Source organism: Oncorhynchus tshawytscha, unplaced genomic scaffold, assembly GCF_018296145.1.
Source record: "Oncorhynchus tshawytscha isolate Ot180627B unplaced genomic scaffold, Otsh_v2.0 Un_contig_1775_pilon_pilon, whole genome shotgun sequence".
Lineage (NCBI taxonomy): Eukaryota > Metazoa > Chordata > Actinopteri > Salmoniformes > Salmonidae > Oncorhynchus > Oncorhynchus tshawytscha.
The window spans coordinates 104,547-119,587 of NW_024609693.1; the positions used below are offsets into that span (position 1 = coordinate 104,547).

General features: G+C 49.7%; 1 protein-coding gene across 1 annotated transcript in view; it reads right to left on the reverse strand.

The window, feature by feature from the left end:
• Positions 1-15,041, reverse strand: part of LOC112239099 (staphylococcal nuclease domain-containing protein 1) — a 115,898-nt gene that overhangs the window by 64,698 nt on the left and 36,159 nt on the right. The gene's annotated exons all lie outside the window — the stretch shown is intronic.

Below are 15,041 nucleotides of genomic sequence, written 5' to 3' on the forward strand. Positions count from 1 at the left end.
TCCTTCCCCACCAGTCTGAATCCCCACTGCACTGTTGTTTACCGTTCCCACTCAGGAGTCCTGTCACTGGGGAGATGGGATGAGGACTGGTGCCATTGTTCCATCTCGATCATAAACACCCCGGCATGAATGACAGCATCACACACACACAAACACGTGCAAATACACACAAGGCAGGAACAGAACATAAATAGAACCCATTTGCATTTTCAAAAGCGTTATTATTTTTTTGTCCTCCTTCAGTATCAGGAACAGACACACAGAAACAGGAACACAACAACAATTACAGTGAATGACAAACACACCCACACAAAGAAATGACACACGCACAAATGCAAAAAGAAATAATGCTATGGATTACAATAGCTCTGTGTTTGCCGCCCATTCTATAAAGACCATTATTATCTCTCCACCACACACACACACACACACGGCGCTCGCCCTTTCCTCTCCTCCTTTGGGATGTTCTAGTCGTTCTCCTTGTGTCGGTGCTGACACGTGTGCTGTGCAGCTGAGCATATGGAAAGTTCTGGAGAAGAGGCAACAGGGGGCAGTGTCTCACAGGAGCATGGGCTTTGGGTGGAGAAGCCCACCCCTCACTTTATAGAAAGAGAAACCATCGTTACAAAACTGCACCCACACCCACGCTCCATTTCCATTGGAATAGATTCCCTCTGCATGTGCCTACCTACGCTAGCCTAGCGCCCTTAGCAATTAGAGAACATTGTTCAAAAGAGTTGACCTGACCGTGTGAGCCAGGCACCTGACTTCACAGGAGGGACTCCAGCCATGGCAGAAATCACAATCTTAACCGCCTAATGTGGTTTCCGTTAACCTTGGCCAAAGTGTAATGATGTTTGGGTTGATTAGCCCCCCTCTCCCCTCCACCACCCCTCTCTCCAGCTCAGTGAAGCGCAGTTAATCTCACACATGGCCAATGGAACTCCCCTCCTGCTGATTCCCATAGCCGCCGACCTCCATTTTGTTTTCCGCATGGGCTTATCACAAAGGCCTTTCATTGAAGCTCAGTTACCTTGGGATGAGGGGGTCTTTGGTATACTGCCTAGGGACTGAATCCACCATGATGTGTCTAAGGAGGTTACATGGGTGTTGATAGGCTTTCACTGAGCGGACTCTCTGAAACTCCTCCATTTTGTGCCTGCCAAGGCCCATTATCAGCTGATGCCCAGATACAACTATACTTGGGTCAAGACTACTTCACCTCGCAGAAAGACACAAACATTTGTTAATGAGGTGTTTAGCTCAAGAAAGGATCCAAGTCAGGAGGGGGAAAAACCTAAATGTCAGCTGTACTGTTATTGTGCCAATTAGAAAGAGAGAGGAGAGAGACACACACACAGAGAGAGAGAGGACACAGACCTATTGTCTCCCCTGTTCTACAGGAGTGTGAAACCCCTCAGGAGGAAGGAGAGAAAGAAGACTGACAGATAGCGAGGCAGACAGATTTGAGGAGGAAGATGAGGAAAAGAGTGGGGAAGAGAGGACAGCCTCTATCCATCTAAATCTCAAACTATAAATATCTGTGTAGAGATTCTATCCCCTAGAGCGGACACGTCGAGCCCATGTGACCCAAGGACGCATCTAATGTCACCTTGTGTGAGGACACCGCGTCCCAGTAACCATGGCAATGGAACACACAAAAAAAGGGTCTGGGAGCGAGAGATAGAGATGGAACGAAAAGGCCCCAAATCACTTTTTTTTTAAAGGGGGCCATAAAACGATTCCACAAGGCCCGGGAATCGATAGGCGGCATTGATCCGCAGGAACCACACAATATTTTACCATATGATGGGTCTAATGCATTTTGTATGACTCCAGCTACTGAGCCTCCACATAAACTGGCCATATAAACTAATATACTGTTCTACTGTCAACAATTGGCGATGGCTAACGTCAGACTCATCCTGCTTCCACCTTTTACAGTGCATGATAGAAAATGCTCAAAAACATTGCTCTGCCCATTTCACAGTCCTGTAGGCCCATTGATGTTCATGGTAGGTAGCATGTCTGTACAATACACACTCAAGCTAACTTTTAAGGCCTCAAAGGATGGCATCAATCTGTGATAAATGACGCAGGGCAGAGAGAAACAGGGGACGTGTTCTAATACCCATTTAAGCCGTCATTCCCTTCATTAACAGTGACAATATTGAAAGACGACACGGACAGGAAGGCATTTCAGAGGATTGAGACAGTTGGATATATAACTGTACGGATACTGTAAATACAATGAATTCCCTGGTTTCCCGAAATCCTGGTTAGAGGATTTCTGGAATCTGGAGTTCCTTCTTATTCCCTCCTACCATGGAAAACCAGGGAATTTCTTGAAAAAGTTCCCGTAATTTTGCAGCCCTAAACAAGAGTTATCCATAATTCACTGATTGAACACAAAAGAGGAAATCATATAGAATGGGCTAGCTAGTCAACGTGAAAGTGTCTTGGAGGTCAAGTTTGCGGACGACACAACAGTGGTAGGCTTGATTACCAACAACGACGAGACGGCCTACAGGGAGGAGGTGAGGGCCCTCGGAGTGTGGTGTCAGGAAAATAACCTCACACTCAACGTCAACAAAACTAAGGAGATGATTGTGGACTTCAGGAAACAGCAGAGGGAACACCCCCCCATCCACATCGATGGAACAGTAGTGGAGAGGGTAGCAGGTTTTAAGTTCCTCGGCATACACATCACAGACAAACTGAATTGGTCCACTCACACAGACAGCATCGTGAGGAAGGCGCAGCAGCGCCTCTTCAACCTCAGGAGGCTGAAGAAATTTGGCTTGTCACCAAAAGCACTCACAAACTTCTACAGATGCACAATCGAGAGCATCCTGGCGGGCTGTATCACCGCCTGGTATGGCAACTGCACCGCCCTCAACCGTAAGGCTCTCCAGAGGGTAGTGAGGTCTGCACAACGCATCACCGGGGGCAAACTACCTGCCCTCCAGGACACCTACACCACCCGATGCTACAGGAAGGCCATAAAGATCATCAAGGACATCAACCACCCGAGCCACTGCCTGTTCACCCCGCTGCCATCCAGAAGGCGAGGTCAGTACAGGTGCATCAAAGCTGGGACCGAGAGACTGAAAAACAGCTTCTATCTCAAGGCCATCAGACTGTTAAACAGCCACCACTAACATTGAGTGGCTACTGCCAACACACTGTCAATGACACTGACTCTACTCCAGCCACTTTAATCATGGGAATTGATGGGAAATGATGTAAATATATCACTAGCCACTTTAAACAATGCTACCTTATATAATGTTACTTACCCTACATTGTTCATCTCATATGCATACGTTGATACTGTACTCTATATCATCGACTGCATCCTTATGTAATACATGTATCACTAGCCACTTTAACTATGCCACTTGGTTTACATACTTATCTCATATGTACTCTGTACTCATATGTACACTGTACTCGATATCATCTACTGTATCTTGCCTATGCTGCTCTGTACCATCACTCATTCATATATCCTTATGTACATATTCTTTATCCCCTTACACTGTGTATGACAGTAGTTTTTTTTGGAATTGTTAGTTAGATTACTTGCTCGTTATTACTGCATTGTCGGAACTAGAAGCACAAGCATTGCGCTACACTCGCATTAACATCTGCTAACCATGTGTATGTGACAAATAAAATTTGATTTGATTTGATTTGAGTCAGATCCCTCATTCTTTCCCCCACCAGTATATCCAATGCTACAACTGAAGGTTGTTGAGAAAGTCCTATTTGATGGCGATGCACTTAGTCCCAACGTGACACTAATATCAACATAATTCCCTCTGGGACTTACTCTATTTGGGGTAAATTCCTTTCACTATAAATGACCCCTGGTTGAGACTAAATGTATGACTAGCACAAAAACATGACGCTGGCTTGTAAAGAGCTGCATAGCAATAGGGGATTGAAAAAAAACAGTCGAGAGGTCACAACCTACTGACCCTGAGGATGGGGGTCATGTGGTGTGGAATGTGCTGGTATGGGGGAGGAGTGTGGGATTGGGGGTGTGTGTGTGTGTGTGTGTGTGTGTGTGTGTACAGTACCTTGTTAAAGTATTCCGACCCCATGGATTTCTTCACATTTTCTTGTTACTGGTATTCAAATGGTTTAAATTGGTCAAATTGATTAAATTGATTTTTTTTTTATAAAAAAAAAATTGGTCATCGCCTAAGTATTCAGCTTCATGAGTCAATACATGTTAGAAACACCTTTGCCATTGCGTACAGCTGTAAGTCTTCTTGGGTAAGTCTATCAAGACAGTTTTTGCGCACCTGGAACTGTGCAATATTTGCCCATTATTATTTTCAAAATTCAAGGTCTGTCAAGATGCTGGGGATCATGGCTAGACAGCAATTTAAGTCCTCTCATAGATTTCCAAGCAGATTTAGGTCCAAACTGTAACTTGGCCACCCAGGAACATTCACTGTCTTTCTTGGTAAGCAACTCGTGTAGATTTGTCCTTGTGTTTTAGGTTATTGTCCTGCTGAACGGGAATTCCTCTCCCAGTCTCTGGTGTAAAGCAGACTGAAGCAGGGATGTTGCGCCTTTGCTTAACTCCATTCAGTTTCTATTTATCCTGAAAAACTCCCCTGTATTTGGCAATGTCAAGCATACCCATACCATGATGCAGCCACCACCATGCTGGAAAATAAGGAGGCAGTTCCTCTGTGACATGTTGGATTTGCCCCAAACAGAAGGCTTTGCATTTAGACCAAAAAGGATATTCCTTTGCTGTGTATATTTGCAGGATTACTTCCGTGACTTTTTGTAAACAAGAAGCATGTTTGACTGTTCTGTATTCTTCTATTCACTCTGTCATGTCGTTCATCATTGTGGCGTCATTACAATATCGATCCATCCTCAGCTTTCTCCCATCACAGACACTGAACTTTGTTCATTTCAAAATCAACAATGGCTTCATGATAACATCCCTGAGAAGTTTCCATTCCCACCTGCACCTCAGTTCAGAAGGAAGACTGCATCTTCGAGGTGCCTGAGTGGTTTGATACATCATCCACAGCATAATTATAAACTTGACTGTGCTTAGAGATATATTCAGTGTCTGATTTTACTCATCTACCAATCACTGCCCTTCTTTATGAGGCTTTCAAAAAGCTTCCTTGATCTTTGTTGAACCTGTGCTTGAAATTCAATACTTGACTGAGGGACCTTACAAATGGATGTATGTACACTACCGGTCAAAAGTTTTAGAACACCTACTCACTCAAGGGTTTCACTTTATTTGTACTGTTTTCTACATTGTAGAATAATGGTGAAGACATCAAAACTATGAAATAACACAAATCGAATCATGCAGGAACCAAAAAAAGTGTTTATATTTTAGATTCTTCCAAGTACCCACCCTTTGCCTTGACAGCTTTGCATACTCTTGGCATTCTCTCAACCAGCTTCATGAGGTAGTCACCTGGAATGCATTTCAATTAATAAGTGTGCCTTCTTAAAAAGTTAATTTGTGGATTTTTTTTTCCCTTAATGCATTTGAGCAAATCAGTTGTGTTGTGACAGGGGGGGCGCGTTATACAGAAGTCCTATTTGGTAAAAGACCAAGTCCATATTATGGCAAGAACAGCTCAAATAAGCAAAGAGAAACGACAGCCCATCATTACTTTAAGACATGGTCAAAAACCATCAAGCACTATGATGAAACTGGCTCTCATGAGAACCACCACAGGAATGGGAGACCAAGAGTTACCTCTGCAGCAGAAGAAAAGTTCATTAGAGTTACCAGCCTCAGAAATTGCAGCTCAAATAAATGCTTCGGAGTTCAATTGACAGATACATCAACTGTTCAGAGGAGACTGTGTGAATCAGGCTTTCATGGTTGAATTGCTGCAAAGAAACCACGACTAAAAAGGACACCAAGAAGAGACTTGCTTGGGCCAAGAAACACAAGCAGTTTTTGTCCTTTCGTCTGGAGTCCAAATTTGAGATTTTTGGTTCCAACCGCCATGTCTCTGTGAGATGCTGTGTGGGTGAACAAATGATCTACGCATGTGTATTTCCCACCGTAAAGCATGCAGGAGGTGGTGTTATGGTGTGGGGGTGCTTTGCTGGTGTCACTGATTTATTTAAAATTCAAGGCACACTTAACCAGCATGGCTACCACAGCATTCTGCACCGATACGCCATCCCATCTGGTTTGGGCTTAGTGGGACTGTCATTTGTTTTTCCAACAGGACAATGACCCAACACACCTCCAGGTTGTGTAAGGGCTATTTGACCAAGGAGAGTGATTGAGTGCTGCATCAGATGACCTGGCCTCCAAAATCCTCCAACCTCAACCAAATTGAGATTGTTTGGGATGAGTCAGACAGCAGAGTGACAAAAAAAGCACCCAACAAGTGCTCAGCATACGTGGGAACTCCTTCAAGACTGTTGGAAAAAACATTCCAGGTTAAGCTGTTTGAGAGAATGCCAAGAGTGTACAAAGCTGTCATCAAGGCAACGGGTGGCTATTTGAAGAATTTCAAATATATTTCAATTTGTTTAACACTTTTTCAGTTACTACATGATTCCATGTGTTATTTCATAGTTGATGTCTTCACTATTATTCTACAATTAAAATAAAGAAAAACCCTTAAATGAGTAGGTGTTCTAAAACCTTTTGAGGGGTAGTGTGGGGGTAGGGATGGGGGTGAGCAGAAGAAGGGTTAGTCATTCAAAAATCAACCCCTGTTATTTCACACAGTCTCGATTTTGGGATGGCAGGTAGCCTAGTGGTTAGAGCGTTGTAACCGAAAGGTTGCTGGATCGAATCCCCGAGCAAACAAGGTAAAAATCGGTCTTTCTGCCCCTGAACAAGGCAGTTACACTGTTCCTAGGCCGTCATTGTAAATAAGAATTTGTTCTGACCCGACTTGCTTAGGTTTAATAAAAGGTTCAATGGAAAGCCACATCGTACTCCTATTTAGCGTTACCTAAAACAAAGGGGATGAATATTAATGCAACTTTTATGAATTTTGTATATTTGTTTTTAAATAAAATGAATGAAGAGTATTTTACAAAAACAAAATAATTAAATACATTTTAATCCCACTTTGTAACAAACTGAAGAAATCCAAGGGGCCTGAATACTTTTGCAAGGTGCTGTGCGTAGAGTGCATTTTGTGTGTGCAGACGCCGCAGAGTGTGTATGGCGTGGGCACGCTGGCTAGCCTGTAGAGAAAGAGAACGAACACTGAAGATGGAACTGTACATTGGGGGACTTTGAGAGAAACGACCTGCATTTAAGACTGACTGCATGTGTAAAGACCTCCCTAAATAAATGAGCATGAAACTGTTGTAGAGAGAGAGGGACGGAGGGAGGGAAAGAGGAGCACACAGTACCTGAAGCTTTAATTCAAGACATACACGGTCCTAGCTCACAAACACAAACAAAAACACACCCCAGCCATGTCAAACAAACACTGTGCTTACACCCAACTCCTGGGTTCTCCTGGAACTCATTAATGATAATGTTTATATTTGAAGATAGCAGAGAGACCAGTATCTTTGGCACATGACATGGACTATAGAAAGTGGATTAGCTGAAGAGACTGGTACCCAAGCAGCAGTCATCCATTTTCCACACACCGACACACTTTCACAACATCCCCACCCTCTACGATCTACAACCACAGACATTTTGTATTTTTTTATTTAACATCCGAGTGCTCCTTTTTCTGTTTCTGGAAGAGTCATCGTGTGAAGTATCCCGAGGTAAGATGTTTTTATTTATTAAAGTCACAGCAGCCGTCCCAGTTTCTCTTGCGTCTGGGTATGTTTTCCATACTACACCATCACACAGTGCTACGCAGGTTGACCCATTGACGTAGCTAGCTAACACACTCCCCGCTAACTCCACTGTCAATCTCACTGAGAACATCATCATCATCATCATCACCATCATCATCTCCTCCTCTGCCTACTCTATCGTAGGCGATGACATAAGAGCTGCTAGGTTGTGCGTGGGCCAAAAACTTTCAGCCAATCGCAGGCAAGGAGCGGGGGGTCCAACCGGCGTAGGGGAAATGTCAAACAGCCAATGGGGTGTGAGGTGAGTCACGGGGGACGTGCAGTGGGACGACCCCAGATGACGGGGTCAGTGCGCCACGCTGGAGGCCACAGGCACAACAAAATGAAGAGAACGCATGGAGAGACATGAGGGAGGAAGGGGGGTGAAGGCATGAGGGAGTGAGATAGATGGTGAGAGAACAAGAGGGGTGAGGGCATGAGGGAGTGAGATAGATGGTGAGAGAACAAGAGGGGTGAGGGCATGAGGGAGTGAGATAGATGGTGAGAGAACAAGAGGGGTGAGGGCATGAGGGAGTGAGATAGATGGTGAGAGAACAAGAGGGGTGAGGGCATGAGGGAGTGAGATAGATGGTGAGAGAACAAGAGGGGTGAGGGCATGAGGGAGTGAGATAGATGGTGAGAGAACAAGAGGGGTGAGGGCATGAGGGAGTGAGATAGATGGTGAGAGAACAAGAGGGGTGAGGGCATGAGGGAGTGAGATAGATGGTGAGAGAACAAGAGGGGTGAGGGCATGAGGGATGAGATAGATGGTGAGAGAACATGAGGGAGTGAGATAGATGGTGAGAGAACAAGAGAGGGCATGAGGGAGTGAGATAGATGGTGAGAGAACAAGAGGGGTGAGGGCATGAGGGAGTGAGATAGATGGTGAGAGAACAAGAGGGGTGAGGGCATGAGGGAGTGAGATAGATGGTGAGAGAACAAGAGGGGTGAGGGCATGAGGGAGTGAGATAGATGGTGAGAGAACAAGAGGGGTGAGGGTGAGGGCATGAGGGAGCATGAGTGAGATAGATGGTGAGAGAACAAGAGGGGTGAGGGCATGAGGGAGTGAGATAGATGGTGAGAGAACAAGAGGGGTGAGGGCATGAGGGAGTGAGATAGATGGTGAGAGAACAAGAGGGGTGAGGGCATGAGGGAGTGAGATAGATGGTGAGAGAACAAGAGGGGTGAGGGCATGAGGGAGTGAGATAGATGGTGAGAGAACAAGAGGGGTGAGGGCATGAGGGAGTGAGATAGATGGTGAGAGAACAAGAGGGGTGAGGGCATGAGGGAGTGAGATAGATGGTGAGAGAACAAGAGGGGTGAGGGCATGAGGGAGTGAGATAGATGGTGAGAGAACAAGAGGGGTGAGGGGGTGATAGATGGTGGAACATGAGGGGAGTGAGATAGATGGTGAGAGAACAAGAGGGGTGAGGGCATGAGGGAGTGAGATAGATGGTGAGAGAACAAGAGGGGTGAGGGCATGAGGGAGTGAGATAGATGGTGAGAGAACAAGAGGGGTGAGGGCATGAGGGAGTGAGATAGATGGTGAGAGAACAAGAGGGGTGAGGGCATGAGGGAGTGAGATAGATGGTGAGAGAACAAGAGGGGTGAGGGCATGAGGGAGTGAGATAGATGGTGAGAGAACAAGAGGGGTGAGGGCATGAGGGATGAGATAGATGGTGAGAGAACAAGAGGGGTGAGGGCATGAGAGAACAAGAGGGGTGAGGGCATGAGGGAGTGAGATAGATGGTGAGAGAACAAGAGGGGTGAGGGCATGAGGGAGTGAGATAGATGGTGAGAGAACAAGAGGGGTGAGGGCATGAGGGAGTGAGATAGATGGTGAGAGAACAAGAGGGGTGAGGGCATGAGGGAGTGAGATAGATGGTGAGAGAACAAGAGGGGTGAGGGCTTGAGCAGAGCAAAACAAAGAGGGGAAGAACTACAGAAAATAACATCTTCCACTAAATACAAACAGACTGCAAAATAACACCAGGCACTTTGATGGCAAAATAGATGCTGTACGCAGAAGCATGATACACACACAGTTTAGCTGTAGAGATGAAAGGAGCTATTCTGTCCGCATAAGTATGAGACATACACACTAGCTACAGCAAAGAGTCAGAACTATACATTCCACCTAAGGATGAGACACTTCCTGTGTATGTTCCCATTACATAAAGACGACGGTTTGTCGTCATCTCTTATGCTATACGTTAAGCCCCCATTACACACACACACAGGGAGGGAGTGGGTATAACAGTGACTCATTGAGCTGTTCTGACATCTCCCCCCTCTACTATTGCATTTTCTCCAGGCTTGTCCTGCTGCCTGCTACTGCTGCAGAGGCTGGCTGGAGAGAGAGGGAGGGGAAAAGAGCTGACTCCAACCCGGCCTGCTCAAAATAACTTGCATCTGAAAATACACCACTACCACACCAGAGGAGAAGAGAGAGGGAAGGAGACAGATGGGAGGGATGAGAAAGTAAGAGGGGAAGAGTACATGGTTGAGTGAAAAAAAGAACAGAGAGGCACCCAGAGGGGGGAGAGAAAGAGGGAGAAGAAGCAAAGCCTAAAAAGGGTTGGTACCCTTAACATGAAGTCACGATTCACTGTGGCTAGTCACCATTTGTCCGACAGCCTGTCAATCAAAGGACATGTCATGTCAAGTCCCAGCAACCAGAAAGGGAAAAAGAGGGGGATTGGGGCGTGCAGAAGAGAGAGGCGTGGCAGAGTTGTCACAGTTCATCTGTGCTGGTCATCGCATCTGGCCCTGGAACCTCCCCATACGGCCACACACACACAGGACTGGCCCTGGAACCTCCCCATACGGCCACACACACACACAGGACTGGCCCTGGAACCTCCCCATACGGCCACACCACACACACAGGACTGGCCCTGGAACCTCCCCATACGGCCACACACACACACACAGGACTGGCCCTGGAACCTCCCCATACGGCCACACACACACAGGACTGGCCCTGGAACCTCCCCATACGGCCACACACACACACACAGGACTGGCCCTGGAACCTCCCCATACGGCACACACACACACAGGACTGGCCCTTGAACCTCCCTATACGGCCACACACACAGGACTGGCCCTGGAACCTCCCCATACGGGCACACACACACAGGACTGGAACCTCACCACGGCCACACACACACAGGACTGGAACCTCCCTACGGAACAGGACTGGAACCTCCCCATACGGCCACACACACACAGGACTGGAACACACAGGACTGGCCCTGGAACCTCCCCATACGGCCACACACACACACACACAGGACTGGCCCTGGAACCTCCCCATACGGCCACACACACACACAGGACTGGCCCTGGAACCTCCCCATACGGCCACACACACACACACACAGGACTGGCCCTGGAACCTCCCCATACGGCCACACACACACACACACAGGACTGGCCCTGGAACCTCCCCATACGGCACACACACACACAGGACTGGCCCTGGAACCTCCCCATACGGCCACACACACACACACAGGACTGGCCCTGGAACCTCCCCATACGGCCACACACACACACAGGACTGGCCCTGGAACCTCCCCATACGGCCACACACACACACAGGACTGGCCCTGGAACCTCCCCATACGGCCCACACACACACACACACACACACACAGGACTGGCACTGGAACCTCCCCATACGGCCCACACACACACAGGACTGGCCCTTGAACCTCCCCATACGGCCACACACACAGGACTGGCCCTGGAACCTCCCCATACGGGCACACACACACAGGACTGGAACCTCACCATACGGCCCACACACACACACAGGACTGGACCATACGGCCACACACACACAGGACTGGAACCTCCCCATACGGCCACACACACACAGGACTGGAACCTCCCCATACGGCCACACACACACAGGACTGGAACCTCCCCATACGGCCACACACACACACACAGGACTGGCCCTGGAACCTCCCCATACGGCCACACACACACACACAGGACTGGCACTGGAACCTCCCCATACGGCCACACACACACAGGACTGGCCCTGGAACCTCCCCATACGGCCACACACACACACACAGGACTAGCACTGGAACCTCCCCATACGGCCACACACACACAGGACTGGCCCTTGAACCTCCCCATACGGCCACACACACAGGACTGGCCCTGGAACCTCCCCATACGGGCACACACACACAGGACTGGATCCTCACCATACGGCCACACACACACAGGACTGGAACCTCACCATACGGCCACACACACACAGGACTGGAACCTCCCCATACGGCCACACACACACAGGACTGGAACCTCCCCTACGGCCCTGGAACCTCCCCATACGGCCACACACACACACACACACACAGGACTGGCACTGGAACCTCCCCATACGGCCACACACACACAGGACTGGCCCTTGAACCTCCCCATACGGCCACACACACAGGACTGGCCCTGGAACCTCCCCATACGGGCACACACACACAGGACTGGAACCTCACCATACGGCCACACACACACAGGACTGGAACCTCACCATACGGCCACACACACACAGGACTGGAACCTCCCCATACGGCCACACACACACAGGACTGGAACCTCCCCATACGGCCACACACACACAGGACTGGAACCTGGCCACACACACACAGGACTGGAACCTCCCCATACGGCCACACACACACACACACACACACAGGACTGGCCCTGGAACCTCCCCATACGGCCACACACACACACACAGGACTGGCCCTGGAACCTCCCCATACGGCCACACACACACAGGACTGGCCCTGGAACCTCCCCATACGGCCACACACACACACACACACAGGACTGGCCCTGGAACCTCCCCATACGGCCACACACACACAGGACTGGCCCTGGAACCTCCCCATACGGCCACACACACAGGACTGGCCCTGGAACCTCCCCATACGGCCACACACACACACACACGACTGGCCCTGGAACCTCCCCATACGGCACACACACACACAGGACTGGCCCTGGAAACTCCCCATACGGCCACACACACACACACACAGGACTGGCCCTGGAACCTCCCCATACGGCCACACACACACACACACACACACACACACACACAGGACTGGCACTGGAACCTCCCCATACGGCCACACACACACAGGACTGGCCCTGGAACCTCCCCATACGGGCACACACACACAGGACTGGAACCTCACCATACGGCCACACACACACAGGACTGGAACCTCACCATACGGCCACACACACACAGGACTGGAACCTCCCCTGGCCACACACACACAGGACTGGAACCTCCCCATACGGCCACACACACACAGGACTGGCCCTGGAAACTCCCCATACGGCACACACACACACACACAGGACTGGCCCTGGAACCTCCCCATACAGGCACACACACACACAGGACTGGCCCTGGAACCTCCCCATACGGCCACACACACACACAGGACTGGCCCTGGAACCTCCCCATACGGCCACACACACACAGGACTGGCCCTGGAACCTCCCCATACGGCCACACACACACACACAGGACTGGCCCTGGAACCTCCCCATACGGCCACACACACACACAGGACTGGCCCTGGAACCTCCCCATACGGCCACACACACACACAGGACTGGCCCTGGAAACTCCCCATACGGCCACACACACACACACACACACACACACACACACACGACTGTCCCTGGAAACTCCCCATACGGCACACACACACACACAGGACTGTCCCTGGAAACTCCCCATACGGCCACACACACACACAGGACTGGCCCTGGAAACTCCCCATACGGCCACACACACACACACACACAGGACTGGCCCTGGAAACTCCCCATACGGCCACACACACACAGGACTGGCCCTGGAAACTCCCCATACGGCCACACACACACAGGACTGGCCCTGGAAACTCCCCATACGGCACACACACACACAGGACTGGCCCTGGAAACTCCCCATACGGCCACACACACACACACAGGACTGGCCCTGGAAACTCCCCATACGGCCACACACACACACACAGGACTGGCCCTGGAAACTCCCCATACGGCCACACACACACACACAGGACTGGCCCTGGAAACTCCCCATACGGCCACACACACACACACAGGACTGGCCCTGGAAACTCCCCATACGGCCACACACACACACACAGGACTGGCCCTGGAAACTCCCCATACGGCCACACACACACACACAGGACTGGCCCTGGAAACTCCCCATACGGCCACACACACAGGACTGGCCCTGGAAACTCCCCATACGGCCACACACACAGGACTGGCCCTGGAAACTCCCCATACGGCCACACACACACAGGACTGGCCCTGGAAACTCCCCATACGGCCACACACACACAGGACTGGCCCTGGAAACTCCCCATACGGCCACACACACACACAGGACTGGCCCTGGAAACTCCCCATACGGCCACACACACACAGGACTGGCCCTGGAAACTCCCCATACGGCCACACACACACAGGACTGGCCCTGGAAACTCCCCATACGGCCACACACACACACACAGGACTGGCCCTGGAAACTCCCCATACGGCCACACACACAGGACTGGCCCTGGAAACTCCCCATACGGCCACACACACAGGACTGGCCCTGGAAACTCCCCAAAGTCCCAATTCAGCTTGGAGGGACAGCAGTGAAAGCCCTGTCTTTTACTGTGGAACTGAGGGAGGTCACAGAAGGCACTGTAGCCACAAGCTGTGAGCGTGCGCGCAAGACTACTTATGAGAAGCCAAATCCAGTCTGTCTACTGACACAGGCAGCTTAGGGGAACATGTGTGGGCTTCCTAACTAAATCAGGCAACTGATCAGGAGTGAGATTAGCATTTAGCAGACATCTGGCAGTAGGGAAAGCAGGGCTAGCAGAGATGTCACCCTACACATATTGCACGTACGTGGAGACATTTCTGTCACCCCGGAAACACGTCAGACAACTGGACCAGCAACACTGCATGGTGACCTTCTTCCACTTCCAACTCTCAAACACTTTCTCTCAAGGACAAATGCTGTAGTGTGTCAGTATGCATGGATCCTTCCTACTCTGGGCGTCGCTTTTGGCCTTTACGTAACACTAGGGTTAGCTAATAGAACACAGAGCCACAGACACAGAGCCACAGACATACAGAGCCACAGACAC